The following is a 27,828-nucleotide window of genomic DNA, read 5'->3' as shown; positions in this document are numbered from 1 at the left end:
GACTCCTTTAATAGGAGAATGATGAGATCAAACCTGGGCTTGGATAAAATCCTAGAGGACATATGCCTCCCTGGAGCCAAATGGACAACCAACACAAAGGGTGCCCCGAACCAACTCAAGAGAGGAGATCTCAAACCAGTCGCTAGAGGCTGGCTAGACTTCATTGGGCGCTCTATACTGCCCACTAGCAACCGCTCTGAAGTCACCATCAGAAGAGCAGTGATGATTCATTGCATTATGGTGGAAAAAGAAGTGGAAGTTCATCAGCTGATTGCTTGTGAGCTTTACAAAATTGCAAACAAGAACTCCAAAGATGCCAAATTGGCCTATCCAAGCTTAGTCTCTCTGTTATGTAAGGATGCTGGGATAAAAGTGGGAGTAGATAAGTATATCTCAGTTGAGCAACCAATCACCAAAAAGTCTATGGAAGGACAACAAGTGCAGGACGACCCCATCAAGAGAAAAGCACAGGAGTTCCTCCCGGAAATTCCTCAAATTGAATACTGGGAGCGCCTAGAAGCATCTGTCACCATGTTGCAAGAAGCTGTGGATCAACTGAAGGAAGAATAGCAAAATCAAAACAGCATGCTCTGCAAATTACTTAGAGAACAAGAAGAGCAAGGGCATGAACTGAAGGAATTAAAGCGTCAGAAACTATCTCTTGAAGGGCCAAGCACTCCACAGACTAAAGAGGCATCCACCTCCCAAATTCAAGGTTGTTGAGTTTTAATCTTAGCCTTAACTCTGTGATAATTGTTCTTATTTGAGTTTTACCTTAGAAGTTATATATGAGTAGTAGTAATTAGTATCTATATTTTGATTTTATCTCCAATTAAGCTATAATTTATTTTTCTCATCATCATTAAACATGAATAAAATAGCAGATTTTCTTTAGAATAAGGAGGCAATATTTTTTTCGAGTTTTTAATAAGGAAAATTCTAATTATTTACATGTGGTTGCAATGCTTTTTGTCTTCTGAATGAATGCTTGAACAGTGCATATGTCTTTTGAATTTGATGTTTATGAATGTTAAATATGTTGGCTCTTGAAAGAATGATGAAAAAGGAGAAATGTTATTTGATAATCTGAAAAATCATAAAAATGATTCTTGAAGCAAGAAAAAGCAGTGAATACAAAAGTTTGCAGAAAAAAAAATTTTGTGAAAATAAAAGAAAAAGAAAAAGAAAAAGCAAGCAGAAAAAACAAGCAGAAAAAGCCAATAGCCCTTAAAACTAAAAGGCAAGGGTAATAAAAAGGATCCAAGGCTTTGAGCATTAGTGGATAGGATGGCCTAAAGGAATCAAATCCTGGCCTAAACGGCTAAACCAAGCTGTCCCTAACCATGTGCTTGTGGCGTGAAGGTGTCAAGTGAAAACTTGAGACTGAGCAGTTAAAGTCAAGGTCCAAAGCAAAAAGAAGAGTGTGCTTAAGAACCCTGGACACCTCTAATTGGGGACTTTAGCAAAGCTGAGTCACAATCTGAAAAGGTTCACCCAATTATGTGTCTGTGGCATTTATGTATCCGGTGATAATACTGGAAAACAAAGTGCTTAGGGCCACGACCAAGACTCATAAAGTAGCTGTGTTCAAGAATCAACATACTGAACTAGGAGAATCAATAACACTATCTGAATTCTAAGTTCCTATAGATGCCAATCATTCTGGCTTCAATGGATAAAGTGAGATGCCAAAACTGTTCAGAAGCAAAAAGCTATTAGTCCCGCTCATCTAATTAGAATCTGAGCTTCACTCAAAACTCTGAGATATTATTGCTTCTTGACTCATTTGTATTCTATTTTATTTGTCTAGTTGCTTGGGGACAAGCAACAGTTTAAGTTTGGTGTTGTGATGAGCGGATATTTTATACGCTTTTTGGGGTTAATTTCATGTAGTTTTTAGTATATTTTAGTTAGTTTTTAGTATATTTTCATTAGTTTCTAGGCAAAATTCATATTTCTGGACTTTACTATGAGTTTGTGTGTTTTTCTATAATCTCAGGTATTTTCTGGCTGAAATTGAGGGAGCTGAGCAAAAATCTGATTCAGGCTGAAAAAGGACTGCTGATGCTGTTGGATTCTGACCTCCCTGCACTCGGAATGGATTTTTGGGAGCTACAAGAGTTCAATTGGCGCGCTCTTAATTGCGTTGGAATGTAGACATCTAGGGCTTTCCAGAAATATATAATAGTCCATACTTTACTCAAGGATAGACGACGTAAACTGGCGTTCAACGCCAGTTTCATGTTGCATTCTGGCGTTAAACTCCAGAAACAAGTTACAAGTTGGAGTTGAACGCCAGAAACAGGTTACAACCTGGCGTTCAACTCTGGAAATAGCCTAGGCACGTGTAAAGCTTAAGTCTCAGCCCCATCACATACCAAGTGGGCCCTAGAAGTGGATTTCTGCACCATCTTACTTAGTTTATTCGTTTTCTGTAAACCTAGGTTACTAGTTGAGTATTTAAACAACTTTTAGAGATTTATTCTGTACCTCATGATATTTTAGATCTGAACTTTGTACTCTTTGACGGCATGAGTCTCTAAACTCCATTGTTGGGGGTGAGGAGCTCTGCTGTGTCTCGATGAATTAATGCAATTATTTCTGTTTTCTATTCAAACACGCTTGTTTCTATCTAAGATGTTCATTCGCACTTCAATATGATGGATGTGATGATTCATGACACTCATCATCATCCTCAACTTATGAACGCGTGCCTGACAACCACCTCCGTTCTACCTTTGATTGAATGAATATCTCTTGGATTCCTTAATCAGAATCTTCGTGGTATAAGCTAGAATCTATTGGCAGCATTCTTGAGAATCCAAAAAGTCTAAACCTTGTCTGTGGTATTCCGAGTAGGATTCAGGGATTGAATGACTGTGACGAGCTTCAAACTTACAAGGGTTGGGCGTAGTAACAAACACAAAAGGACCAATAGATCCTATTCCAGCATGAGTGAGAACCGACAGATGATTAGCCGTGCGGTGACAGCGCACCTGGACCATTTTCACTAAGAGGACGGATGGTAGCTATTGACAACGGTGATCCACCAACATACAGCTTGCCATAGGAGGAACCTTGCATGCGTGAAGAAGAAGACAGGGGTGAAGCAGAGATTCAGAAGACAAAGCATCTCCAAAACTCCAACATATTCTCCATTACTGCAGAACAAGTATTTATTTCATGCTCTTTTATTTTTCGCAATTCAAACTGAAAAATATAATTGATATCCTGACTAAGAGTTACAAGATAACCATAGATTGCTTCAAGCCAACAATCTCCGTGGGATTCGACCCTTACTCACGTAAGGTATTACTTGGACGACCCAGTGCACTTGCTGGTTAGTGGTACGAGTTGTGAAAAGTGTGATTCACAATTCGTGCACCAGTTTGGCTAAAAATGGATTACTAAAAATAACTCAAAGAGAAGTCGACCAATGAAAGCAAACCAACAAAGTCGACCATCCAAAGCATGCACTAAAAGAAACGTAGCTTTGCCCGAAGAGCCACACAACGAGGCTATCAAAATTATTCAAAGACCAACTAAAAAGTTTGTACCAGAACACTAAAAAGTTGTCGAACAAGTTCGCCCCAAGGGTTATCTCGCCCAACCAAAAGACAGACAAAGAAAAGATCTAATTAAATTGAGGTCGGAGAGCAGAATACCAACACTCTATAAAGATCTACAAAATTTGCAAAGATTGCAAAGGAACAATCAACATATCAAAAGAAACACAGCAATCATTAAAAAGACTCAAAAGGCGACCTGAAAGAGAGCCTCAAGAGTTCAAAAATATTTTGTTTTTCTACTAAAGTTTCATAGAAGCAACTAACAGTCAAGGGAACCAAACTTACAAAAAATAAGAGTTCAAAAGCCCACAAGTCGATTAAGAATGATATTCACAGGGACGGCATCCACGGTCCCATCCTCACGATTAAGAATTTCACAATCTGGGTTAGGTTGAGAATGGTCGACCTCAGCAGAAGGATTTGAAGAAGTCATGGCTGTAGAAGCTTTGGCTAGAGGGGCAGGAGGAGGCCCATCATCTTTATCATCTGGAGCGAGCACTATCTTCCCATCTTCCACAACATTGTCCAGGCTGAAAAGAGTCAGGTTGAGTTCAGGAGCAAGAACTCGGACCTGTGCCTTTAAATTTTCATAAGCACTTGTCACAGTATCTACCAGATGACCCTGAAGGTCGGCATAATCCACGTGGGCAGTTTCAAGCCTTCCCCTCAACTCCAACACATTGGCATAAGTGCGGTTATAACTCTCCTTATGCTTTTTTGCCATCTCCTCTGCCAAATTTGCAGCTGCCTCAGCCCTAACAGCCCGCGACTTCTTCTTCTCCAAGTCCAACTCCAGCTTAATCACCCTAGCGTCCAGCTCATCCTTCAACCCTTTGATTCTATCAAATTTTGACTTTGCATCCTGTTCATACCTTGGGTCGAGCTGTCCGACCCGGGATGTTTAGCGATAAGGCGATCGACCTCTTCATGTCCAACTATCTGACCTCTTCTCAAAGAGATCGGCTAAATTGCCAGGAAAGCCCAGTAAAGGGCCCAAATAGAGGAACACGACCTATATCCAAAGGCAGTCCAAGCCAATAGAGATAAAGGCGGTTCCCTTAAAGATAAGCTGACCTCACCAAAAGATAAGATAAGATAAGATAACTAACTTATCTTACCTAAGAAGGACAGCCCACAACCATTATAAATACACTGGAGCACCCAGGTATAACTCATACTCTGATTCTACAAAAAACCTGCTTAATACCCTTGCTAACTTAAGCATCGGAGTCTCTTGCAGGTACCCCCACCCTCTGGTGGTGAAGGATCAGTAGCGCAGCCAAGTTCAACAAGTCGGACACGACAGCTCCGGCCTCCACTCACAGCCGGATACATCATCTCCGACCATCACAGAAGATCTCGTCCGAGATCAACCTACAGTTTCAGGTAACCCTCGGAACATTGGCGCCGTTGCCGGGGAACTTGGAAGTCATCCCATTACCATGGCGGATGACCATGACAACGACCACGATTCAGATCTAGAGGACAGAACGCCGCACAAAATCGTGGACACTACACCAAAAGATACCCCGGAATCTAACGGGAATAAAGACTCACCAAATCCGGGAGCGATAGAGGCGCTTCAAGATCGTTTAAAGCAACTTGAAAAAGAAGCCCAACATTAGCGAAAAGCTGGGAAGGATCTACAAAGGGAGATAAGGCAACGCCGAGAATTAGAAGATAAACTTCTAAAACTCGAAGCCGATCTCAAAGCCAAAGCTACTCGATCTACCCCTGAGGATAACTCTCGCAAGGACCAAGATCCATTCACTAGGGAGATCATGAAAACCGAAATCCCTAAGGACTTCAAACTTCCGGATATGACTTTGTATGATGGCACTACAGATCCCGGCCATTATCTCAGCAATTTCAGAAGTAGAATATATCTCACCGACGCCTCAGATACAGTTCGCTGCAAAGCCTTTCCAACTACTTTAACAAAGACAACAATTAGATGGTTCGATAACCTAGCTCCTAGGTCCATCTCAAGCTTCGATGACTTAGCCAAGAAGTTTTTGGCCAGATTCTTTATCCAAAAAGATAAGGCTAAACACGCCTCAAGTCTATTAGGAATTAAGCAAGGAGATCGGGAAAGTCTTTGCAGATACATGGAAAGATTCAACAAAACATGCCTGGACATACAAAGCCTACCAACAGAGGCTGCCATTATGAGCCTCATCAATGGCTTGCGAGAGGGACCTTTTAGTCAATCTATATCGAAAAAACATCCCACATCTCTGAACAAAGTGCAAGAACGAGCGGAGAAGTATATTAACATGGAGGAAAACTCTCGGCTAGGGGAGACCTCAAAATCTGGATCCACATATCCCTCCCGGGATAAGGATAAAGAGTCCAAAAAGAAGGAAGATCGACATGGGAAAAAAATAAAAAAATACCACAATTACACCCCCTCTTCGGGTGTCCCTTGTGGATGTCTACAGGGAAGTTTGCCACACTGAAAAAATACCCCCAGTTCGACCACTCAGAGGCAAAAAAGGAGGAGGTAATCAGACCGAATATTGTGAATACCATCGAATCCGCGGGCATTCCACCAATGAATGTTTTGACTTAAAAAATGTCATTGAAAAATTAGTAAGAGAAGGGAAATTAGATCGGTACCTGGCCACCCGGGACGATGAACAAAGAAAAAGAAGAAGAGATGAAGATATCGGACGAACCGAGCGATCACCTCGTACACCAGAAAGACACGTCCACATGATACACGGTGGATTTGCGGGAGGAGGAATCTCCAAGTCATCTCGCAAAAGATATCTCAAAGAAATATATCATGTTGAGGGTAAAGAGGAAGCACTCGACATCCCCGCGATTACTTTCACTAAAGAAGACGCGTCCAGTATCATCTTAGGACGCGATGATTGGTGCATGAAATTGTGATCTCTGGTAATGGCTCCAAAAAAACTTGGTGCTCTAATCTCAATTCATAATTTGTCACAACTTCGATACAACTAACCAGCAAGTGCACTGGGTCGTCCAAGTAATAAACCTTACGTGAGTAAGGGTCGATCCCACGGAGATTGTTGGTATGAAGCAAGCTATGGTCACCTTGTAAATCTCAGTCAGGCGGATATAAAATAGTTATGGAGTTTTCGAAATTAATACTAAAATAAGGATAGAAATACTTATGTAATTCATTGGTGAGAATTTCAGATAAGAATATGGAGATGCTTTCGTCCCTCTGAACCTCTGCTTTCCCGCTGTCTTCATCCAATCAGTCTTACTCCTTTCCATGGCATGCTTTATGTAAGGGCATCACCGTTGTCAGTGGTTACAATCCCCTCTTCTTATGAAAATGGTCCAAATGCTCTATCACGGCATGGCTAATCATCTGAGGTTCCCGATCATACTGGAATAGGATTTACTATCCTTTTGCATCTGTCACTACGCCCAGCACTCGCGAGTTTGAAGTACGTCACAGCCATCCTTTCCCGGATCCTACTCGGAATACCACAGACAAGGTTTAGACTTTCCGGACCTTAGGAATGGCCATCCATGGGTTTTAACTTATACCACGAAGATCCTGATTAAGAGATCCAAGAGATATTCATTCTAGCTTGTTCGCATGTAGAACGGAAGTGTTTGTCAGGCACGCGTTCATAAGGGAGAATGATGATGAGCGTCACATAATCATCACATTCATCATGTTCTTGGGTGCGGATGGATATCTTAGAAGCGGAATAAGTTGAATTGAATAGAAAGATAGTAGTACTTTGCATTAATTTTTGAGGAACAGCAGAGCTCCACACCTTAATCTATGGAGTGTAGAAACTCTACCGTTGAAAATATATAAGTGAAAGGTTCAGGCATGGCCAAGAGGCCAGCCCTCAAACGTGATCTAAGATAGCATACAACTGATCAAAGATACCTTATACAATAGTAAAAGGTCCTATTTATAATAAACTAGCTACTAGGGTTTACAGAAGTAAGTAATTGATGCATAAATCCACTTCTGGGGCCCACTTGGTGTGTGCTTGGGCTGAGCTTGAAGTCTACATGTGGAGAGGTCATTCTTGGAGTTGGACGCCACCTTTTGTGCCAGTTTGGGCGTTGAACTCCACTTTGCAGCTTGTTTCTGGCGCTGGACGCCAGAATTGGGCAGAGAGCTGGCGTTGAATGCCAGTTTGCGTCGTCTAAACTTGGGCAAAGTATGAACTATTATATATTGTTAGAAAGCCCTGGATGTCTACTTTCCAACGCAATTATAAGCACGCCATTTTGAGTTCTGTAGCTCCATAAAATCCATTTTGAGTGCAGGGAAGTCAGAATCCAACAACATCAGCAGTCCTTCTTCAACCTCTGAATCTGATTTTTGCTCAAGTCCCTCAATTTCAGCCAGAAAATACCTGAAATCACAGAAAAATACACAAACTCATAGTAAAGTCCAGAAATGTGAATTTAACATAAAAACTAATGAAAACATCCCTAAAAGTAACTAGATCCTACTAAAAATATACTAAAAACAATGCCAAAAAGCGTATAAATTATCCGCTCATCAATGATCCCATGGTCATCACTATTATACTGGCAAACGCAAATCTCCATCACACACTGATAGACCAAGGGAGTTCTGCCGATATCTTGTTCAAAACTGCCTTCGACAAGCTTGGCCTGGAAGAAAAAGAACTTAGAGCATATCCAAACAGTCTGTTCGGACTGGGAGACACCCCAGTTCAACCACTCGGATACATCTCACTGCACACAACCTTTAGAAAAGGAAACCAATCCAGAACACTCAAGATAGACTACATCGTGGTCGACGTGAGTTCAACCTACAATGCCTTAATCGGTCGGACAACATTGAATCAACTCGGCGCAATAGTCTCAACTACACATCTATGCATGAAATTCCCAACTGCAGAAGGGATAGCTACAATAAAAGTAGATAAGAAGATGGCGCACCACTGTTACAACGAAAGTCTAAACCTCAGAGGCAGAAGAGAAGAAGTCCACATAATCGAACTGGGGGGAGTTCTGAGGCGAGAAGAACTCCACCCACAACCTGAAGGCGAAGTAGAGAAAGTCCAGATCCGAACATCTCGGATAAAATGACCAATATTGGTACGATTCTAAGAGGAGACATAAAAGAATTACTCGTACAGTTCTTACGAGATAACGTCGACTTCTTTGCATGGAAAGCTGCAGACATGCCAGGCATAGACCCCAAATTAATGTGCCACAAATTGGCGGTCTACCCAGGGTCTCGGCCAGTACAACAGCGACGAAGAAAGCTCGGACTAGAACGATCCCAAGCTGTGGAAGAGTAGGTACAAGCTTTATTGGAGGCATGATTTATAAGAGAAGTCAAGTACCCACTATGGCTAGCTAACGTCGTCTTGGTGAAAAAATCAAACGGGAAGTGGCGAATGTGCACCGACTACACTGATCTCAACAAAGCCTGCCCAAAAGATCCTTATCCACTCCCAAGTATCGACGCTTTGGTAGATGCCTCCTCTGGATATAAATACCTCTTATTTATGGACACATATTTGGGATACATCCAAATCCCAATGTATCCACCCGACCAAGAAAAAACTTCATTCTTAACCCCAAAAGCAAACTACTACTACATTGTCATGCCTTTTGGTCTTAAAAACGCGGGAGCTACTTATCAAAGGTTAATGAATAAGGTCTTTTCGGATCATATCAGAAAAATATGGAAGTCTACGTAGACGACATGTTAATAAAGACACAAAGTGAGGAGACGCTATTGTCCGACTTGGCCCAAGTGTTCGACACTATAAGAAGGCATGGCATGCGACTCAATCCAGCAAAATGCACCTTCGCCGTAGAAGCTGGCAAATTTTTGGATTTTATGCTCACACAAAGAGGAATCGAGGCTAATCCGGATAAATGCCGGGCTATACTCGTCATGAAGAGCTCGACTTGTATCAAAGAGGTACAATAACTCAACGGGAGGTTGGCAGCCTTGTCCAGATTTTTAGCTAGATCGGCAATAAGATCTCTCCCCTTCTACGCTACTCTAAGGAAGGGAAAAAAGTTCGAATGGACAAAAGAGTGCGAGCAAGCTTTCCAAGATTTCAAAAGATTCCTAGGACAACCACCCATCCTAACTCGGCCACGGGAAGGAGAACCACTCACATTGTACCTCACAGTAGGAAGTCGGGCAGTAGCTTCAGCACTAGTTCGAGAAGACAACAGTGGGCAACTGATGCGTGAGCATCTTTCCTATCTTTTTCTAGTGAATTTGCATGTAATTTATTGATTTTAATTAAGAATTAATTATATTTTAGCCACTATGGATGCTATTTTGAGTTTTGTGCAATACTGTTTATTTTAGGTAGCATTCGGCGAAATTTGATGGAGTTTCTGTAGCACAAGAATCAAAGGAGATGGCAGCGAGGAGTGATGCGTACGCGTGACTGACGCATACGCGTGATTTTGGAGCTTTCCATGGCGACGCATGCGCGTGACTGACGCGTACGCGTGAATTGAAGATTTGCTCAGCGACGTGAACGCGTGACCGACGCATCCGCATGACTCGCGAAAAGGACCATCGACGCATACGCGTGACTGACGCATACGCGTGACTTGCGCTACGTGCATAAAACGCAGAAAAATGCTGGGAGCGATTTCTGGGTTGTTTTGACTCAGTTTCCAGCCCAGAAAACACATATTAGAAGCTGCAGAATGGACAAAACAAGTGGTCCCCATCCATCCATTGAAGACTTGATTATTTAAATTAATTCGAATTTAAATTCAAATTTGAATTCTAGGAAAAAGATATTATTTTAATTTTAAAAATTAGATTTTAAATTTATGAGGATTAGTTATAAAAGGGAGAAACTTTCCTTCCCTTAGAGAGGTCCTGGGGAGCATCTCATTCCATCCCAATTTACAATCCGTATTTTCTCTGAACCATGAGCAACTAAACCTCCACTGTTAAGGTTAGGAGCTCTATCTATTGTATGAATTGATTTTATTGTTTTCTATTTTAATTCATGTCTTGATTTATATTTAAGAATTGTTTTCATTCTTTATCTTATGAATTTGGGTGGAACGGAAGTATGACCCTCTTTCTATTTGAGTTCTTGTAAAACTTGGAAAAGCTCTTTACTTGAACAACAGCTTGAAAACATATTCTCCTAAATTTCTAATTTATCTGGATTTAATAGGATATGTGACATATAATCCTTTTATGTTTGGGTAATTAGGATTTCCGTGACATATAACTAGAATTGAACTTCAGCCCCTAATTGGAATTAATTGACCAAGGAATTGGCTGTTAATGAATTTTAGAGGAGACTAGAAAGGTCTAAGGAATTAGGGTCTAGTCACATATAGTTGCCATACATTAGATCTTACATGATTAAAATAAAATAATAAGAAAAGTCAATCTGGAAAATAGATAACTCTGAAACCTTAACTGTTTCTTCATATTTTATTCCTCACCTATTCACCTGCCTGTCTTCAAACTCTTCTTTATTTTTTTTATGCTTTTGAACTTTCAAACACTATTTTCTGTTTGTCTAACTAATCCTATCAAACACTATTGTTGCTTAATCCATCAATCCTCGTGGGATCGACCCTTACTCACATAAGGTATTACTTGGTACGACCCAGTGCACTTGCCGGTTAGTTTGTGGCTTATAAATACCGCACCAAATTTTTTGCGCCGTTGCCGGGGATTGATTGTGATTAACAACTATTAGTTGTTTGATTGTTTAGATTAGGCGTTTTAATTTTAATTTAATTTAAATATTGTTTTATTAATATTTCAAAAAAATTTTTTTAAATTTTCCTTTTTTTTTTCCGTTAGCAAACTCCCCTGCCCCGTTTTATTAATTTTGTTTACTTCCGTTAAAATTTTTTTTTTNACACTAAATTTTTTTTAATTTCTGAAATTAAATTTGGTGTTTCCTAGTTAATTTTATTTTAATTTTTCTTATTTTAATTTTTAGAATTCTGTTCTTTCTTTATTACTTTCCTGTTTACCACATGGTGCGTTTAATCTTTTTTGGTGTTTTGTGCTAAAAAAAAATAATGGAGAGAGATCATATGGGTTACTACTCACACCTGAGTAGTAATTCATATCATTATGAATGGGGGAACTATCCGAATTTTGGTTGGCAAGTTCAAAACCAAAGAAACTTCAATGCTCCATGTTTCAACTATCAAGAACCACCATCTCCATATTCATATCAAGAACCACCATCTTCATATCCATACCGAGAACCACCACCTCTCTACCCATATCAAGAACCATCCTCTTTTTACACTTATCAAGAACCATCACCTCCTCCTTATTCATTTCAAATACCATAAGATCTTGAGCTTCTCATGAAAGAATTCTTACAGGATATAAAGACAAGTGTCAAAAATATAGAGAAACATGTGCAGTCGATTATCAAGTCACAGGAAGAAGAGCAAGTAAATTCCTTCCCAAGAAATATAATATAAGATCCTATAGAAGAAAGTGAGGAAATCAATCAAAAGAGTTCATACTCCAGTGAACTAGAGAACTTTCCATCCTCACACATGGAAGAAGAGGAAGATGCAAAAACAAAGGAGGAAGATTCACCCATAAAGGAGGAAGATGCACAACCTCACATGCCCTTGGTAGGCAATGAAGAAGAGATTGAATTAGAAGACAACTACCAAGAGGAAGAGGTTGAAATTGAGGAAGCCTGCAAAGAAGTGGAAGAAATCAAAGAAGAATACAAGGGAGTGGAGCTTGCAAGACCTCTCCCAAAGCCATCACCATCCAATACAACATTCAAGTGGGTAAAGTTTCTATCTTTAACCTTTACATTCCAACTTGAATATGGGCTACTGGAGATGGATGGTCAACTTAGAGCTCTTTGTGGCATTAAGAGTGAGAGGAAAATGGTTAGTGGTAAGAGTTGTCAAGCAAGGTTCAATATAGTTGCATGCTCCAAATTGAAGTGCAAGGATTGGTGTAGAGCTCAATTGAATGGGTCTAGAAGGTTGTTTGGATGTTTCTGTGAGAATTCAGATCAATTGCCACCCGGTGGGAACAATGGTGATCCACAAGAAGACGGGTGTAAAAGTAAGGTTTGGGACCCTAGAATTCACTCCCACAATTAATACTCTTGGGGCCTTGTCACTTGCTTCAACTTGCTCAAAGGTGTTATGCACCTAGTTTGGGATCCCGGTAGCCATTGGAATTACAAACATTGGTGGAGATTCCTGGATCAGTACAAGCACAAGCCACCATGACAAGAAGCTCACAACATATCCAACTTAAGAACTTTAACTAAAAGTGCTTGGTGGGAGACAACCCACCGTGGTATGATCGTTCCTTTTCATTCTTAGTTATTTTTCGTAGTAGTAGTTTTCTTACTTAGTTGATTTTTCTTGAGTTTTCACTATTTTTCTGATCATGCAGCTATCTTAGAACAGGAATCGAATATTAAAAAAAAATGGCACACGACACGCAAGCGTCGCTGACGCATACGCGTCAGTCATGTGTGCATGAAAAATAAAAGTTGAACAGAGAGTTGCGCGGGAATGGCGCTGGAACCAAGCCTTTAGCACAAGCAACCCCACGCGGACGCGCACTCCACGCGTGCACGTCGTTTGTTATTTTTGCCATCAACGCGAGCGCATCACTGACGCGTACGCGTGACCTTGCAAATCGGCGTAAAAGATGTTTGGGCATAGAGTTATGCTGGCTTGGGGCAGGAAGTGTGCTAGAAGCACAAACTTGGTGACACAGACGCGTCTCTGACGCGTACGCGTCAATTGCACATATGGCCATCCACGCGTGCGCGTGTATGACGCGCACGCGTGGTATGAATTTTTTATCCCAAGCCACGCGAACAGAGAGTTGTGCGTGCGCGCGGCTGGCTTCACGCGAATCGCACAAAACCCAGGGCACGCGGACTCGTGCCTGACGCTTTCGCGTCATTAAGAAAATCTCGCGACCCACGCGTACGCGTGCCGTACGCGTACGCATCGCCTGCGCCGCGCACATCCACTAGTTCGCCGCTAGTTTTTAATTTTTTTCTTCTTTTATTGTCTCTCCCAAATCCTAAATCTCTCTTATTCTTTTATCCTTTTATTCTTATTTCAGTATAATATTTGTTTCTTTTTATTTTCAGTTCTTCTTTGCTTGAGGACAAGCAAACCTTTAAGTTTGGTATTGACGCTTCGCTTATAGGTTTTCTGTTTAATTTATGGCACTAAGGGAGGTGAATCATCTTCACAAAGGAGCACAACCTGAAGAATAAAACGACCGCTCAGATAACTAAGGTGGTTGAGTTCCTTTCATTTTTTTCCTTCCCCATTTTATTATATTATGTTCTGGTTTCCTGCTACTTTGTTTTATTTATTGCATGATCCTTTATTAGTAGATTCATAGGTTCTAGTTTAATTTTTCTGTTAAGTGCTTTAATTCTGAAAGATGTCTCATGTATTGCCTACTAAGCTTGAAATCAAAAAGAAAGAAGAACAGATATAGTGCATGAGAATTTGAATTTAATTTTTAGAGTAGTCTCACTTACTTAGATGTGGTGGTATTTTCTGTGACTCTGAATGCATGACATGAACAGTGCATATTTTTATAGTGAAGTTTATGAATGTTAAAATTGTTGGCTCTTGAAAGAATGATGAAAAAAGAGAAATGTTATTGATAATCTGAAAAATAAAAAAAATTAATTCTTGAAGCAAGAAAAAAACAGTGAAAAACACAAAGCTTGCGAAAAAAAAAAGAAAAAAAAAGAGAGAGAGAAAAAGCAAGCAGAAAAAGCCAATAACCCCTTTAAACTAAAAGGCAAAGGGTAAAAAAAAAGGATCCAAGACTTTGAGCATTAATGGATAGGAGGGCCCAAAGGAATAAAATCCTGGCCTAAGCGGCTAAATCAAGTTGTCCCTAACCATATGCTTGTGGTGTGAAGGTGTCAAGTGAAAAGCTTGAGACTGAGCGGTTATAAGTCATGATCCAAAGCAAAAAGAGTGTGCTTAAGAACTCTGGGCACCTCTAACTGGGGACTCTAGCAAAGCTGAGTCACAATCTGAAAAGGTTCACCCAGTTATGTGTCTGTGGCATTTATGTATCCGGTGGTAATACTGGAAAACAAAATGCTTAGGGTCACGGCCAAGACTCATAAAGTAGCTGTGTTCAAGAATCAACATACTGAACTAGGAGAATCAATAACACTATCTGAATTCTGAGTTCCTATGGATGCCAATCATTATGAAATTCAAAGGATAAAGTGAGATGCCAAAACTGTTCAGGATTGCAGTTGTAAACCCCACTATAAGAAGAGACATGGGCTTAATCGAACTCTCATTCTCATGCAAATTCACATCCTAAGCTTATATTAGTTTTGGTTGCTTGAGGACAAGCAACAGTTCAAGTTTGGTGTTATGATGCGTGAGCATCTTTCCTATCTTTTCCTAGTGAATTTGCATGTAATTTGTTGAGTTTAATTAAGAATTAATTATATTTTAGCCACTATGGATGCTATTTTGAGTTTTGTGCAATACTGTTTATTTTAGGTAGCATTCGGCAGAATTTGATGGAGTTTCTGCAGCACAAGAATCAAAGGAGATGGCAGCGAGGAGTGACGCGTACGCGTGACTGACGCATACGCGTGATTTTGGAGCTTTCTATGGCGACGCGTGTGCGTGACTGACGCGTACGCGTGAATTGAAGATTTGCTCAGCGACGCGAGCGCGTGACCAACGCGAGCGCGTGACCGACGCGAGCGCGTGACCGACGCGTCCGCATGACTCGCGAAAAGGACCATCGACGCGTACGCGTGACTGACGTGTACGCGTGACTTGCGCCACGTGCATAAAACGCAGAAAAATGCTGGGAGCGATTTCTGGGCTGTTTTGACTCAGTTTCCAGCCCAGAAAACACATATTAGAAGCTGCAGAATGGACAAAACAAGTGGTCCCCATCCATCCATTGAAGACTTGATTATTTAAATTAATTCGAATTTAAATTCAAATTTGAATTCTAGGAAAAGATATTATTTTAATTTTAAAAATTAGATTTTAAATTTCTGAGGATTAGTTATAAAAGGGAGAAACTTTCCTTCCCTTAGAGAGGTCCTGGGGAGGATCCCATTCCATCCCAATTTACAATCCGTATTTTCTCTGAACCTTGAGCAACTAAACCTCCACTGTTAAGGTTAGGAGCTCTATCTATTGTATGGATTGATTTTATTGTTTTTCTATTTTAATTCATGTCTTGATTTATATTTAAGAATTGTTTTCGTTCTTTATCTTATGAATTTGGGTGGAACGGAAGTATGACCCTCTTTCTATTTGAGTTCTTGTAAAACTTGGAAAAGCTCTTTACTTGAACAATAGCTTGAAAACATATTCTCCTAAATTTTTAATTTATCTAGATTTAATAGGATACGGACATATAATCCTTTTATGTTTGGGTAATTAGGATTTCTGTGGCATATAACTAGAATTGAACTTCACCCCCTAATTGGAATTAATTGACCAAGGAATTGGTTGTTAATGAATTTTAGAGGAGACTAGAAAGGTCTAAGGAATTAGGGTCTAGTCACATATAGTTGCCATAAATTAGATCTTACATGATTAAAATAAAATAATAAGAAAAGTCAATCTGGAAAATAGATAACTCTGAAACCTTAACTGTTTCTTCATATTTTATTCCTCACCTATTCACCTACCTGTCTTCAAACTCTTCTTTATTTTTTTTATGCTTTTGAACTTCCAAACACTATTTTCTGTTTGTCTAACTAATCCTATCAAACACTATTGTTTCTTAATCCATCAATCCTCATAGAATTGACCCTTACTCACGTAAGGTATTACTTGGTACGACTCGGTGCACTTGCCGGTTAGTTTGTGGGTTATAAATACCGCACCAGCAACAACACGTATACTTCATCAGCAAAGCATTACAAGGGTCCGAGCTGAACTACCAAAAAATAGAAAAGTTTGCATATGCCCTCATACTGACATCTCGACGACTTCGTCAGTACTTTCAAGCCCACACCATTAGGGTTCGGACTATCCAGCCCATAAAAGGGATTTTACAGAAAATAGACCTAGCAGGCAGAATTTTGCAATGGGCAGTCGAGTTGTCCAAATTTGATCTTCAATTCCAAGCTCGGACAGCCATCAAGTCACAATACCTGGCCGACTTCATCGTAGAATTTACGGACACCCCGGAACCCCCCACAGAATGGAGTCTCTACGTGGACGGTTCCTCAAATAAAACCGGAAGCGGCGCAGGTGTGATAATTGAAAGCAAGGAACCCAAATCAAACTCTCCCTCAAATTCGGGTTCCCTGCCTCAAACAACCAAGCAGAATATGAGGCACTACTAGCTTGTTTGAAGCTGGCTAGAGAGGTTGGTGCTCAAAAACTTATCATCTTCAGTGATTCACAAATCGTCACTTCACAAATAGCAGGAAGCTACCAAGCCAGAGATTCCACCATGAAAAAATATTTGGACAAAACCAGAGAACAGCTCGGACAACTGGGAGAATATGAAGTCCGTCACATACCCCGAAAATAGAATGCCCGAGCTGACGCACTCTCAAAACTAGCCAGCACCAAACCAGGGGGCAATAATAGAAGCCTCATCCAAGAAATGCTGCATGCTCCATCAATCTCGGAAGAAGAAAGAATCCTAGCCATAACAGGTCAGGATCAAGGATGGATGATCCCCATAATTAACTACCTCGAAACAGAAACACTCCCCACAGATGAAAAGGAGGCAAAGAGGTTAAAACGGGAGGCATAACACTACACTATCATAAATAATATTCTATACAAAAGAGGGATTTCAATACCATTGTTAAAATTTGTGCCGACTTCCAATACAAGGGAAGTTCTAGAAGAAATACACAGTGGCATTTGTGGCAACCATCTCGGAGCACAAGCACTTACCAAAAAAGTACTCCGGGCAAGATTTTATTGGCCAACTCTACAGAAGCAGGCCATAGAGTTCGTAAAGACATGTCTACCATGTCAAAAACATGCCAACTTTCACATCGCCCCGCCAGAGGAGCTCATTAGCGTAACTTCACCCTGGTCATTTGCAAAATGGGGACTTGAGCTTCTCGGACCCTTCCCTCAGGGATCGGGACAAGTTAAATTCCTCATAGTAGGGGTAGACTATTTCACAAAGTGGATCGAGGCAGAACCCCTAGCTAACGCCATTGCTCAAAGAAGTAAAAAATTCCTATATAGGAACATTGTCACAAGGTTCGGGGTTCCATACTCCATCACCACAGACAATGGCACCCAATTCACAGATGCAGGCTTCAGAAAGTTAGTGGCCGACTTGAACATAAAACACCAGTTCACTTTCATAGAACATCCCCAAGCTAATGGACAAGTCGAAGCTGCCAATAAGGTCATATTGGCCGGACTAAAACGAAGATTACATGATGCAAAGGGAGCCTGGGCTGAATAGCTGAAAGAACTGAAGTTTGATGGTTTAGAAGTTATAGTAAACTCTCGTTGCAAGTATAGTTACTAAACCAAGCAATCAACCTTTCTTACAAACGTTTTCGTTGTCACAAGTAACAAACCCCTAAATAAATTAATAACCGAAGTATTCAAACCTCGGGTCGTCTTGTCAAGGAACTGCAGGGAAGTATGTTCTTATTATTGGTTATGAAGATTATAAATTGGGGTTTTGAAGGTAGGGAGCAAGTAATCTAAATTGCAATTTAAATTAAGTAAAAGACTGTAAAATAAATAAATGACTGTAAAACACACTTTTGGCAAGGTATGAGAAATTGGAAGTCCTATCCTAGTTACCCTTATCAATGATGATGAAAATTGAATCTTAATTCCACTTAGTTAACCTTTGCTAGAGCAAGGGAAGGTCAAGTGACCAATTAGTTAGATCCTCAAATCCTAGTTAATCCCTAAGGAAAGATTGGGATTATTGAAGTTCAATTCAATTAGCAAAGATAACGATTATCAATCATGTTGAGTTTGATAACTCCTGAGTTACTAATTTCTTAACCAAGACCAAAAGGAGAAAAATAAATCTACTGGAATAAAAATGTCTTCAGATTGGGAATAACAATAACATAAATAGAAGAGAGCAATAATAAACTGAAATACCTCAAATCACATTAATCAAAAGAATAATCTGTAACATAGAAGAATTCATAAATTAAATTGAAAAGATAAATAAAAAGAAATGTTGAACCTGATAAAAAAGAAATAATCCTGAAAGCGAATGAAATCCTAAATCTAAATCCTAAAAGAGAGAGGAGAGAACCTCTCTCCCAAAACTACATCTAATTCATGAAAACTAACTAATTGGAGACTCCTCTTGAATGGATGCATTCCCCCACTTCATAACCTCTGATCTGTGCCTTCTGGACTTGGATTTGGGCTGAAAAGGGCTTCAGAAATCGCTGGGAGTGTTTTCTGTAATTTTTGGTGCGTGGCCTCTGTCACGCGTCCGCGTGGGTCATGCGGTCGCGTCAATTGGAGTTTTCCTTGTCACGCGGTGGCGTCAGTCATGTGTCCGCGTCATATGCGTTTCGCTCAAGGCACGCGGTCGCGTCAATCACGCGGTCGCATCACTGCCATTTTGTGCTGGCACGCGGCCGCGTCGCCCATGCGATCGCGTCGTTGCCAGTTTCTTCAAAAACTCCGTTTAATGCTTTCCTTTCAATTTTGTATGTTTCCTTTCCATCCATTAAGTCATTCCTGCCTTAGAAGATCTGAAATTACTCAACACACGAATCACGGCATCGAATGGTAATAAACAGAAATTAAAATAATTGCTTTAAAGCATAGGAAACATGTTTTTTCACATACATCTCATAATAAGGAAGGGAAAGTAAAACCATGCAATTAACATGAATAAGTGAGTGAAGCATTAAATAAATCACTTAAATTAGGCATAAAATATATCATAAAATATGGGTTTATCAACCTCCCCACACTTAAACAATAGCATGTCCTCATGCTAAATCCAAGATAAAGAGTAAGGTAAGGTTGAAGTGGTGGAATCTCATGCAATGCAATCTATTCTAAATGCAACTACCTAAATGCATCATCGGTGCACGAAATTATGATCTCAGGCAACGGCACCAAAAACTCTGTACGCACATCTTAATAAATCGTTTTTCATTCACAACTTCGATACAACTAACCAGCAAGTGCACTGGGTCGTCCAAGTAATAAACCTTACGTGACTAAGGGTCGATCCCACGGAGATTGTTGGTATGAAGCAAGCTATGGTCATCTTGTAAATCTCAGTCAGGCGGATAATAATTGATTATGGAGTTTTCGAAAATAAATAATAAACAGACAGAAAATAAAGATAGAAATACTTATGTATATCATTGGTGAGAATTTCAGATAAAGGTATAGAGATGCTTTTGTCCCTCTGAACTTCTGCTTTCCCGCTGTCTTCATCCAATCAGTCTTACTCCTTTCCATGGCTGGCTTTATGTAAGGACATCACGTTAAAAATACATAAGTGAAAGGTTCAGGCATGGCCGAATGGCCAGCCCCCATGATCTAAGAACCAGACGTCCCAAGATGCCTAATACAATAGTAAAAGGTCCTATTTATACTAAACTAGTTACTAGGGTTTACACAAGTAAGTATTTGATGCATAAATCCACTTTCGGGGCCCACTTGGTGTGTGCTTGAGCTGAGCTTTAGCTTTCCACGTGCAGGGGCTCTTTCTGGAGTTGAACGCCCGGTTGTAACGTATTTCTGGCGTTCAACTCTGGTTCGTGACGTGTTTCTGGCGTTTAACTCCAGACTGCAACGTATAACTGGCGTTCAATGCCCTTTTGCGTCGTCTAATCTCGAACAAAGTATAGACTATTATATATTGCTGGAAAGCTCTGGATGTCTACTTTCCAACGCAATTAGAAGCGCGCCATTTTGAGTTCTGTAGCTCAAGAAAATCCACTTTGAGTGCAGGGAGGTCAGAATCCAACAGCATCAGTAGTCCTTCTTCAACCTCTGAATCTGATTTTTGCTCAAGTCCCTCAATTTCAGCCAGAAAATACCTGAAATCACAGAAAAATACACAAACTCATAGTAAAGTCCAGAAATGTAAATTTAACATAAAAAATAATAAAAAACATCCCTAAAATTAACTAGATTCTACTAAAAACATACTAAAAATAATGCCAAAAAGCGTATAAATTATCCGCTCATCACAACACCAAACTTAAATTGTTGCTTGTCCCCAAGCAACTGAAAATCAAATAGAATAAAAAGAAGAGAATATACTATAAATTCCAAACTATCAATGAAACATAGCTCCAATCAGATGAGCGGGACTTGTAGCTTTTTGCCTCTTGAATAGTTTTGGCATCTCACTTTATCCATTGAGGTTCAGAATGATTGGTATCTATAGGAACTCAGAGTTCAGATAGTGTTATTGATTCTCCTAGTTCAGTATGATGATTCTTGAACACAGCTACCTTATGAGTCTTGGCCGTGGCCCTAAGCACTTTGTTTTCCAATATTACCACCGGATACATAAATGCCACAGACAGATAACTGGGTGAACTTTTTCAGATTGTGACTCAGCTTTGCTAAAGTCCCCAATTAGAGGTGTCCAGGGTTCTTAAGAACACTCTTTTTTTGCTTTGGACCTTGACTTTAACCGCTCAGTCTCAAGTTTTCACTTGACACCTTCACGCCACAAGCACATGGTTAGGGACAGCTTGGTTTAGCCGCTTAGGCCATGATTTTATTCCTTTAGGCCCTCCTATCCACTGATGCTCAAAGCCTTGGGATCCTTTTTATTACCCTTGCCTTTTGGTTTTAAGGGTTACTGGCTTTTTTTGCTCTTGCCTTTTGGTTTTAAGAGCTTTGGCTTTTTCTGCTTACTTTTTCTCTCTTTTTTTTCGCTATTTTTTTTCTGCAAGCTTTGTTCTTTGCTGCTTTTTCTTGCTTCAAGAATCATTTTTATGATTTTTCAGATTATCAAATAACATGTCTCCTAGTCATCATTCTTTCAAGAGCCAACATATTTAACATTCTTAAACAACAACTTCAAAAGATATATGTGCTGTTCAAGCATTCATTTAAGCACTTAACATAGGACATTCAACAACAAGAAGCATTGTCACCACATCAATATAATTAAACTAAGTTCAAGGATAAATTCGAAACTCATGTACTTCTTGTTCTTTTGAATTAAAACATTTTTCATTTAAGAGAGGTGATGGATTCATAGGACATTCATAACTTTAAGACAAAGTTACTAAATACTAATGATCATGTAATGAGACACAAACATGGATAAGTACTTAACATAAAGAAAACAAAAAACAGAGAATGTAAGAACAAGGAATGAGTCCACCTTAGTGATGGTGGCGTTTCCTTCTTGAGGAACCAATGATGTCCTTGAGCTCTTCTATGTCTCTTCCTTGTCTTTGTTGCTCCTCCCTCATTGCTTTTTGATCTTCTCTAATTTCATGAAGGATGATGGAGTGCTCTTGATGTTCCACCTTTAATTGTCCCATGTTGGAACTTAATTCTCCTAGGGAGGTGTTGATTTGCTCCTAATAGTTTTGTGGAGGAAGATGCATTTGAGGCATCTCCGGGATCTCTTGGTGATGAGCTTCATGCGTCTCTTGAGCTCCATGAATGGGCTCTCTTGCTTGCTCCATCCTTTTCTTAGTGATGGGCTTCTCTTCCTTAATGGGAATGTCTCCTTCTATGAAAGCTTCAACTGAGTAACATAGATGGCAAATAAGATGAGGAAAAGATAGCCTTGCCATGGGGGAGGACTTTTTGGCTATTTTGTAGAGTTCAAGGGAGATGACTTCATGAACTTCTACTTCCTCTCCAATCATGATGCTATGAATCATGATGGCCCGATCCACAGTAGCTTCAGATCGGTTGCTAGTGGGGATGATGGAGCGTTGGATGAACTCTAACCATCCTCTAGCCACAGGCTTGAGGTCCAGTCTTCTTAGTTGAACCGGCTTGCCTTTGGAGTCAATCTTCCATTGAGCTCCTTCCACACATATGTCCATGAGGACTTGGTCCAACCTTTGATCAAAGTTGACTCTCCTTGTGTAGGGGCGTGCGTTCTCTTCCATCATTGGCAAGTTGAACGCCAACCTTACATTTTTTGGACTAAAATCTAAGTAATTACCCCGAACCATGGTGAGATAATTCTTTGGGTTCGGGTTCTTACTTTGATCATGGTTCCTTGTGATCCATGCATTAGCATAGAACTCTTGAACCATTAAAATTCTGACTTGTTGGATGGGGTTTGTTAGAACTTCCCAACCTCTTCTATGGATCTCATGTCGGATCTCCGGATACTCATTTCTCTTGAGTTTGAAAAGGACCTCGGGGATCACCTTCTTCTTGGCCACAACATCATAGAAGTGGTCTTGATGAGCTTTGGAGATGAATCTTTCCATCTCCCATGACTCGGAGGTGGAAGCTTTTGTCTTCCCTTTCCCTTTTCTAGAGGATTCTCTGGTCTTGGGTGCCATCAATGGTAATGGAAAAAGAAAAAGCTTATGCTTTTACCACACCAAACTTAGAATATTGCTCGCCCTCGAGCAAGAGAAGAAAGAATAGATGAAGAAGAAGAAGAAAATATGGAGGAGAGGAGGGAGAGGTGTATTCGGCCAAAAAGAGGAAGAGAGGGTTGTGTTGTGTGAAAATGAAGAAGAATGGAGGGCTTTATATAGGGAAGGGAGGGGGGTTAAGGTTCGGCCATATGGGTGGGTTTGGGTGGGAAATTGATTTTGAATTTTGAAGGTAGGTGGAGTTTATGAGGTAGGTTTATGGGGAAGAGTGGATGATGTGAGTGGTGAAGTGGTGATAGGAAAGATAGATTGAGGTGATTGGTGAAGAGTTTTGGGGAAGAGTGTTTATTGGGAAGAGAGGATGAACATTGAGAAGAGGGAAGAGAGTGAGTGGTGGTAGGTGGGGATCCTGTGGGGTCCACAGATGCTGAGGTGTCAAGGATTTACATCCCTGCACCCATTAGGCATGTAAAATGCCTTTGCATGCAATTCTGGCGTTTAAACCCCGAATTGATGCTTGTTCTGGGCGTTCAACGCCCAGATGCTTGTTTCTGGCGTTCAGCGCCAGCTCTTCTTCACTGTGCATTTCTGGCGTCTGGACGCCAGGATGCTGCTTATTTCTGGCGTTCAACGCCAGAAACATGCTCTATTCTGGCGTTGAACGCCAGGCAGATGCTCCTTACTGGCGTTCAAACGCCAGTGAGATCCTCCTCCAGGGTGTGATTTTTCTTCTGCTGTTTTTGATTCTGTTCTTAATTTTTTGATTTATTTTGTGACTCCACATGATCATGAACCTATAAAGACATATAACTAAAAAAATATAATTAAATAAAAATTGGGTTGCCTCCCAACAAGCGCTTCTTTAATGTCAATAGCTTGACAGTGGGCTCTCATGGAGCCTCACAGATGTTCAGAGCATTGTTGAGACTCCCCAACACCAAACTTAAAGTTTGGATATGGGAGTTTAACACCAAACTTAGAGTTTGGTTGTGGCCTCCCAACACCAAACTTAGAGTTTGACTGTGGAGGCTCTGGTTGACTCTGTTTTGAGAGAAGCTTACTGTGACTCTTTTCCATGTTTACAGAAGGATGTCCTTGAGTTCTAAACTCAAGGGAGTCCTCATTCAATTAAAGGGCTAGTTCACCTTTGTCAACATCAATCACAGCTCTTGCTGTGGCTAGGAAGGGTCTTCCAAGGATGATGGATTCATCCTCATCCTTCCCAGTATCTAGGATTATGAAATCAGCAGGGATGTAAAGACCTTCAACCTTTACTAATATGTCCTCTACTTGTCCATAAGCCTGTTTTCTTGAATTGTCTGCCATCTCTAATGAGATTTTAGCAACTTGCACCCCCAAAGATTCCCAGTTTCTCTATTACAGAGAGGGGCATGAGGTTTATTCCTGACCCAAGGTCACATAGAGCCTTCTCAAAGGTCATGGTGCCTATGGTACAAGGTATTAGGAACTTTCCAGGATCCTGTTTCTTCTGAGGCAATCTCAGTTGATCCAATGCATTTAGTTCATTGGTGAACAGAGGAGGTTCATCTCCCCAAGTCTCATTACCAAATAAATTGGCATTCAGCTTCATGATTGCACCAAGGTACTTGGTAACTTGCTCCTTAGTAACATCCTCATTCTCTTCAGAAGAGGAATACTCATCAGAGCTCATGAATGGCATAAGGAGGTTTAATGGAATCTCTATGGTCTCTAGTTGAGTCTCAGATTCCTTTGGTTCCTCAGAGGGAAGCTCCTTATTGATCACTGGGCGTCCCAGGAGGTCTTCCTCCTTGGGATTCACGTCCTCCTCTTCCTCTTTGGATTCGACCATGATGGTTATATCAATGGCCTTGCACTCTCCTTTTGGATTTTCTTCTGTATTGCTTGGGAGAGTACTAGGAGGGATTTTAGTGATCCTTTTACTCAGCTGGCCCACTTGTGCCTCCAAATTTCTAATGGAGGACCTTGTTTCATTCATGAAACTTACAGTGGCCTCAGATAGATCAGAGACTAAGTTTGCTAAATTAGAGGTATTTTGTTTAGAGTTCTCTGTCTGTTGCTGAGTGGATGATGGAAAAGGTTTACTATTGTTGAGTCCAACCACACTCTAGCTCTGTCTCTTACAGCAAAAGGGAAAAGCATGAGCCTGTAGACTTCAGGATCTACTCCATTAGTCTTAACAGTATCACAGATCTGCAAAAATTTAGTTAAGAACTGAAAAGGATCTTCGGATGGAAGTCCATGGAACTTGCAGTCCAATGGTGGGGATGGAGATGCTTCTTCCATATAAATTGGAATTAGGTGCAGTAAAGTCACCAAGCATCCTCCTTGCATTATTATTATTTTTGGCTACCATCTCCTCTTCCTGTTCAAAAATTTCTGTAAGGTTATCTCTGGATTGTTGTATTTTAGCTTCTCTTAGTTTCCTCTTCAGAGTCCTTTTAGGTTCAGGGTCTGTTTCAATAAGAATGTTTTTGTCCTTGCTCCTGCTCATATGAAAAAGAGGGGCAGAAAAATAATAATAATAGGGATCCTTTTTGCCCAAGTATAGAGGTTCCCTTATGTGAGTAGAGGAAAAGAAGAAGAAAAAATCTGAACTCAGAGAGAGAGGGTTCGGATTTTTGGTGAGTGAGGAAGAGATGTTAGTAGATGAATAAATAAACAGAAGGAGATGAGAGAGAAGGATTTTCGAAAATTATTTTTAAAAAATGGTTAGTGATTTTCAAAAATTAAAAGAAGAAATAAATTAAAATTGAATTTTGAAACAATTAGTTAATTAAAAAGAATTTTTGAAAAAGAGGGGGATATTTTCGAAAATTAGAGAGGGAGGGTTAGTTAGGTAGTTTTGAAAAAGATAAGAAACAAACAAAAAGTTAGTTAGTTAGTTGAAACAAAATTTGAAAATCAATTTTTGAAAAGACAAGAAGATAAGAAGTTAGAAAAGATATTTTAATTAATTGATGATGTTATTTTCGAAAATATGATGTAAAATTAAGAAAAAGATTTTTGAAAAATATTTTTAGAATTTTCGAAAATAAATAAGAAAAATGAAAAAGATTTGATTTTTGAAAAAGATTTTGAAAAAGATAAGATTTTTAAATTGAAAATTTGATTTGACTCATAAAAACAACTAGATTTTAAAAGGTTTTGAAAAAGTCAACTCAAATTTTCGAATTTATGAGAAGAAAAAGGAGAAGATATTTTTTTTGATTTTTTTGAATTTTTATGATGAGAGAGAAAAACATGAAAATGATGCAATGCATGAAAATTTTTAGATCAAAACAATGAATGCATGCAAGAATTGCTATGAATGTCAAGATGAACACCAAGAACACTTTGAAGATCATGATGAATATCAAGAACATATTTTTGAAAAATTTTTAATGCAAAGAAAATATGCAAGACACCAAACTTAGAAATCTTTCATGTTCAGATACTAGGAATGCAAAAATGCACATGTAAAACAAGAAAAGATGCAAAACAAGAAAACATCAAGATCAAACAAGAAGACTTACCAAGAATAACTTGAAGATCATGAAGAACACTATGAATGCATGAATTTTTGAAAAATGCATAAAATTTTTAGAAAAAATGCAATTGACACCAAACTTAAAAATTGACTCAAGACTCAAACAAGAAACACAAAATATTTTTTGATTTTTATGATTTTATGATTTTTTTTTGGATTTTTCGAAAATTAATGTGAAAAAGAAAAATAAGGATTCCAAAATTTTTAATATGAATTCCAGGAATCTTGTGCTCTTTAGCCTAAAGCTCAAATCTGAGGGTTAGACATGGCTTACTAGCCAGCCAAGCTTTAGAATACACATCAGTCAAACAACACCAGATGGATTAGGAACAACTAGCTTGCTCTTGTGATGATGGTTTGAGAGCCTCAGTCTAAAAGAATTTAGACATGACTTTGCAGCCAGCCAGGCTCCAACATTTTTCATGAAACGCTAGAATTCATTCTTAAAAATTCTGAAGAAAAATATATTTTTAAAAAGATTTATAAATTTTTTTTTCGAAAATAAAGGAAAGATTTTTTTTTTGAAAGATTTTTGAAAACTTTTTGAAAACAAAATTAGAAGAAAATTACCTAATCTGAGCAACAAGATGAACCGTCAGTTGTCCAAACTCAAACAATTCCCGGCAACGGCGCCAAAAACTTGGTGCACGAAATTGTGATCTCAGGCAACAGCGCCAAAAACTCTGTACGCACGTCTTAATAAATCATTTTTCATTCACAACTTCGATACAACTAACCAGCAAGTGCACTGGGTCGTCCAAGTAATAAACCTTACGTGACTAAGGGTCGATCCCACGGAGATTGTTGGTATGAAGCAAGCTATGGTCATCTTGTAAATCTCAGTCAGGCGGATAATAATTGATTATGGAGTTTTCGAAAATAAATAATAAACAGACAGAAAATAAAGAAAGAAATACTTATGTATATCATTGGTGAAAATTTCAGATAAAGGTATAGAGATGCTTTCATCCCTCTGAACTTCTGCTTTCCCGCTGTCTTCATCCAATCAGTCTTACTCCTTTCCATGGCTGGCTTTATGTAAGGACATCACCATTGTGTGGGGGAATGATGATGATTGTCACGTTCATCACATTCATGTTGAAGTGCGAATGAATATCTTAGAAACGGAATAAGTTGAATTGAATAGAAAAACAGTAGTACTTTGCATTAATTCATGAGGAACAGCAGAGCTCCACACCTTAATCTATGGAGTGTAGAAACTCTACCGTTAAAAATACAC

Source organism: Arachis ipaensis, chromosome B04, assembly GCF_000816755.2.
Source record: "Arachis ipaensis cultivar K30076 chromosome B04, Araip1.1, whole genome shotgun sequence".
Lineage (NCBI taxonomy): Eukaryota > Viridiplantae > Streptophyta > Magnoliopsida > Fabales > Fabaceae > Arachis > Arachis ipaensis.
Note: the sequence above shows the minus strand (reverse complement) of the source record.